Source organism: Centruroides vittatus, unplaced genomic scaffold, assembly GCF_030686945.1.
Source record: "Centruroides vittatus isolate TY-2023 unplaced genomic scaffold, ASM3068694v2 contig_1112, whole genome shotgun sequence".
Lineage (NCBI taxonomy): Eukaryota > Metazoa > Arthropoda > Arachnida > Scorpiones > Buthidae > Centruroides > Centruroides vittatus.
The window spans coordinates 857004-863003 of record NW_027120714.1 but is presented as its reverse complement, the minus strand read 5'-3'; the positions used below and the strand labels follow the sequence as shown (position 1 = coordinate 863003).

General features: G+C 36.9%; 1 pseudogene; it reads right to left on the bottom strand.

Moving 5' to 3' along the window:
* Positions 1 to 965: 965 nt before the first annotated feature.
* Positions 966 to 1084, bottom strand: LOC136977273 (5S ribosomal RNA; annotated as a pseudogene).
* Between the last annotated feature and the right edge of the window lie 4916 nt (positions 1085 to 6000).

The following is a 6000-nucleotide window of genomic DNA, read 5'->3' as shown; positions in this document are numbered from 1 at the left end:
ATTCATGGGGATTATTCGACCTGTTCGGATTCGATCCCGGGTCCCCCAGAGCGGTAGGCTGCTACCTCGAACGCTCGGCCATCCGGCCGTCTCTCTAATTAGTCTGGAAACAGAGGGACCTAATTTTTGCATTCTGTGAAAACGGGTAAGATTGGCTATAATGTAATAATTTTAATCTTCGCTATCGTTATTTTTTTGCCCGAGCAACGCCGGGCTTATCTGCTAGTGTGTATATAAACCATAGCGGGGAATAACAATTTAATGTATTTATTAATTTCCATTTTGCTTTAACAATTACAAATCTTCAAAAGATTGCGGCCTGAAATTTACTGCAAACCAAAATTTTCGCCATGACAGTATAACCGTCGCTCTCCCCCTATCTGCTTAGTATGCAGCAACTATATACAAATTCTATTTAATTCTAAACCCACATTATTATTTCGCATTTAATGACTTGTGCCATTTGTATTTTTAGTAAATAAAAAATATATATATGTTGGGTTTAGACGAGTAACATTCCTAAACCGTTAAGATTTGCGAGGGTTGCGGGGGAGACGAGGAGAACGAGAAAGGAGAGAGGTGGGAAAGACGACAGTTGGTGACGGCGCGAAAGGAAGAAAGGACGAAAGACGTTACGAAGAAGATTATCATTCTATCAAGACGGTTGCAAGACGCTGGAAAACGTGTTGTCAATTCTGGTTCTCTCTATTTCTATCTCAATCACTATTCCTACATATATAATAGGCTATTGCTTGATTTTGATGATAGCCGAAGTATGTTCTTTTACACGTAGTAAACGCGTTTAAATGCGTTTATTACGTGTAAAAGAACATTTTTAATTGATACTCACCGAGAATTTTTAAAGCAATGTACAGTACTTGAAGCTAAAGGTTACAGAAAAGAAATGATTGTTTTATTAGACGAAAGAAAAAGAGATAGATCGAAGAATGAAAGAAAAAGAACAGTGACAGCAGCACCCGGTATTCCCAGGTCGTCTCCGCCCCAAATACTGAGCGGGCCCGATGCTCCTCGACTTCGGTGATCGGACGAGAACCGGTATTTTCAGCGTGGTATGGCCGCTTTCCGAGGCAAATCGCCCGCACAGCATCGCTTATGCATATTCGTACTCAATTCGCGCCTCGAATATCGGTTTTTGTCCTTCCCATCGCATTCCACTTTAAACCAGGTTTTCTTAAAACGTTCGCTATTACATCGACAGGATCGACAGGATCGATGGGGGAAAAAGTCCATTAAAAATTGACAACGTCAGTCAATTTTACTAACTTAATAATACTTATTATATATGTAATATTATAAATAATAAACAATCTAAAAATCCCACGAGCAATTCTTTTATTGTCACATCGTCGGAATGTTGACTTTTTCATTTATTTCATTTAAAATATATGCTCTCCAAACCAAATCAGTAGTGGCTTGCCCCTGTACGTCATACTTTACCTTTAACAATAGGGTCGTGCCGGTCATCTATCTAACTGCTTTAAGGGGAAAATTTTTCAATTGAAATAACGTTACTTCCGGTTTGCATCGGAAGTTCGTACATACTTGGTACATAGTCGGGGTCTCCTGCTGCCCCTAAATTTCCGTATCTGGTCTCGTCTTTCATCTATTTAACTCCGTTCTCGAGATAAGGAAAGACAGGCGGAATTTAGTAAGATTCGAAGGATCATCATAAAATCGAAATATTTATTCGTCTTTATATAGACGCGAAACACGAGAATATTACATTTTCGAATACGTATTACTGTTAACATGAATGTATATGCAAGGAATGATCCGCGATAATCCGTCTCTTCAGCGACAGAGAGGCGGAAAAATCACGAAATTCGGTCAAAAATCCAAACGTTTTACATTAAATTTCGAGGCGATGAAACAATAAAACTCTGACAATTTGTTGCGAGCGGTTGTTTATTGTTGATGAGAGCGGTCGAATTTTCAGTGAGTGAGATTTAAAGTCATTGATTTCAAGCGTTTTTCTGAGTTTTGCATCATTTGCAGTTATTGTACTGGTAAGTTCAGACTACGAACTTTCTAAATTTAAATATTTTTGAAGCCGAATATCACAATTATTGGCTATGGTTTTCCGACAAAGATCCACTTAGATAACAATTGATCGGTTTCGTCACAGAGACGACGAATGGATCTTTTCACTTATTTTAGGAGATACTTTTAACCCTCATTATTATTAATATTCGTTTGGCCCAAATTTAATCGAATTGTTAGAGTTGTTAAAGCAAAATGGAAATGAATAAATACATTAAATTGTTAATTTTCGCTACGGTTTATATACACATTATATCTCATATGAAATTCACACCGCTATACTCTAAACTTTAAAGCGCCCTCCAACTGCTTAACTAAATTACAAAGGTAGATAAAATTGGGCTTTCTATATTTGAAGTTTTTCCGGTTGTAACGGTCATGATAAAATCGAAATTTTTATTCATCTTTATACCAGAATATTATGTTTTTGCGTACATATTGACGTTAACATCAATGCACGAGTATATGCTGGGAAAATCACGCAATTCGGCCAAACTCTTAATATTAACTTTTGCGGCAACGCAACAATAAAACTCTGACAATTTGTTAGTACACAGAGTTTTATTGTTGCGAGCGGTCGTTGATTGTTACTGCGAACGGTTGGATTTTTAGTTCGTGCGATCAAAATTTTCTCGTTTCGAGTGTTTTTCTCAGATTCGTTTCGTTTACGTCGATTTTATCTGTAAGTATGGACTACGATGTTTCTAATTTTACGTATTTTTTGAACATTGTTAAGCCGAATATCACAATTAGTGCCAATGATTTTCCGACGAATCTTTATTTCCATAACAATTGATCGGTCTTGACAGAGACGACGAACGGGGTCTTTCCACTTATTTTCACTCTTCGTCAAGCCTAAATCCGATGGAATCTAAATTAATAAATACATTGCATTGGTATAGTTTATATACGCATCATGTTTCATATGAAATTTGCTCCTTTAAATGATTTTTATTAGAAATCTTACAATTTACATGAAATTAAATTAACAAAACGAATACGAGTTGTATTTTCATAATAGTCGTTTCTTTCTTTTGCAGAATGGATAACTTCAAGCAATTAAAGAAGTGGCGCACCTCGGCAGATGGTGTGGAGGAGGAAGGCTCTTCGTCGTCTTCCGTTCCGTTTCCGGTGATTCGGGTGCTCCCGAAAGATGTCGAGGAGAGCGGAGAGTGCGTCAAACGGGTGGTCGTCATTACTCCCGACGATAGCGCCTCGACTGTGGTCGACTACCTGGGACTGCGATACCCGGAAGTTGCAGAATGGACGGTGGAGTGTCCAGGGGAGTCCAAAGTGGTCGTGGAAACATCTGTCAAGCAGAAGAAACCTTGGTGGAAAAGGCTCTTCTTCTGCTGCATAAAGTGAACCCTCTCTCTTCCGAGGTCACTTCCACTCACGTTCCACTTTTCACCGGATATGACTCTGCCACCCGAATACGACTTTGTCACCCGGAAATGACGTTTCACCCGGCTACGACTTAATTTACTGGACTTGACATTTCATTCCGGATTGGGAGTTTTCGTTTTGAATTGACGGACAGACATTTCTGCACTGGTTGTTCAACTTCGATTAGATTAACGTCCACAGAACAACGACAGTCTGATGGTCGGCAAAGTGATAACCAAAACATAAAGCAATGTTTTTACCAGCTTAAAGACTCTGTTAACCGTCTATAAATGGACAAGGCGACTTATATTGTACGGACATTCGCACTGTGTTTAAACAGGTGTTCGACTGTCATTGTAGTCCGAACCAGAATTATAATTACTTCAACAATTAAATTTGTAAATCGAATTGTCTGAAGTGTATATAAACTTTCATATTTAATAAATTTTAATATGAAATTTAATTTTAAAGATTGGCTATTTATCAAAATAAATATTAAAACTGCACACTTTTAGATTCATTAAAACGTTTCTACTTTTATCAATATTTATTTCCATCCCTGTCATCGTTTCGGTTTACAATAACGTGACTATTTTTAATGTAGAAACGGGCAATAAAGTAATTAAAATGAGTACCATAGTTTTGCAATGAATTGGAAAATATCGGGAATTCACCAACAAAACTGCTCTCCCGCTTTTACAACGCCGAATTAGTGAATTCCGAAGGAAAAAGGCCGTTCTGCAGTATCGCAGTCACACAGCGCCAAATGGAAAATTCACTAACTGACTAAGCAAAATTGCCGATTTCTTCGTCTTTTAAACGTTTGTAGTAAATGTGAATATTTCGTTCGAAAGATACTTGTTTTCTTAGGTAGTGTGCAAAACTTCAGGTTTTTCTATAAGGGGGTTGCCGAAATATAAGCAGTTGAAAAGTGCAAAGATCTCCATGAAAGCTGTATCTTTTCTTTTCCTTATTCATTTGGCGGTGCAGGTGCTCTTAGGGGAAGAACACCACTGGGTCTAGAGTGCTCAAATTTTAAACTTAAGCCTTTCTCGTTATCAGTGAGGTGCTGGCGAAACTTGCGGGTGGATAAATCGAACTTAGCCGAGTCCTATCCCTTGCTTTTATCGCTTCTTAGAGTAAAATTGCACCCGAACGAATGATTTTCATTCGAAATGTTGTTCGGAATAACAAAAGCTCAAATTTATGCAAATTAAACTTTTTTGTAGCGATTACACTAACAGCATATTGTGGGTGGCCGTCGTGACGCCCAGCGCCCTCGGAATTGTTAGTCGTAGCTGCCTCGGGTTTGAAACTACAAACTATAGCCGTATAGGGATTTCGGAAGTTCGTAGCTTAGCAAAACCTTATAAAGTAAATCGTAAACGTTTGTAAATTAAACGGTTTCCATTAGCGCTGTAAAGTTATGCCCGATTTTAAATTAAGTTTAGGCTACTATCCTTTACAGAACTTATAATTTTATGTAACTTACAGATATCATTTAAACACTGTAAATAAAAATGAGTTTATTAAACAATTCGATTGGATGAAATTTAACAATAAAAAGGGTGAAAAGTATCTTTCAAAATAAGTGAAAAGACCCCATTTGTCGTCTCTGAGACCAAAACCATCAATTGTTATTTAAATGGAGTTCTGTCGGAAAATCGTTACCACTAACTGTGATATTCGACTTAACAATGTTCAAAAATACCTAAATTTAGAAAGTTCGTGGTCCGAACTTACCGATGAAATCGCTGCAAATGATGCGAAACTCAGAAAACGCTCGAAATAAATCACTTTTAATGCACGAATAGAAAATCAGACCGCTCGCAACAAATTATGGGTGATTTATTGTTGCGTGGCCACGATATTTAACGTAAAACGTTTGGACTTTTCACCGAATTTCGTGATTTTTGCGCCTCCCAGTCGCCGAAGAGACGGATTTTCGCGGATCACTGTTTCCATATACATTCGTGTTAACAGTAATATAAATTGAAAAATCTAATATTCTCGTGTTTCGTGTCTGTATAAATGTGAATAAAAATTTCGACTTTATGATCTTTCGATCCGAAAAAAAGAATAGGCTTGAAGTATAGTACATCTACCAATCTATTAATAAAATTGAATTTTCGTTAAATTAAAGTGATAGATAAAAGCTTACACCTGGACTAGGAGACGAGATACAAAGATAATGAGATCTATTGAGTGACTAAACATCCCTCTTGAGAATGATTTATTTTTCCATTTAAAACGAATTAGAAACTTCATTCTAGACGTGTTAAGCCATGTGTAAAAAAAAGAGAACAAATACCCTGCCAATTATAAACTTTTCTTCGATATTTTATTTGGATAAAAGTCTTTCACGTTGTGTACACTGTAATGTACCGTGGAATGTAGTTACTTATGTATATGTTATGGGGATAGTGACAATAGTCATTTACGCCCACAAAATGAAGCTTTTCGCAGTTTTATACGCGTATTAATATAGATATAGCTAGTCACTTTAAATTTTGTTTATATGTTTTTAATAGAATAATTGTTAATTATATTCAC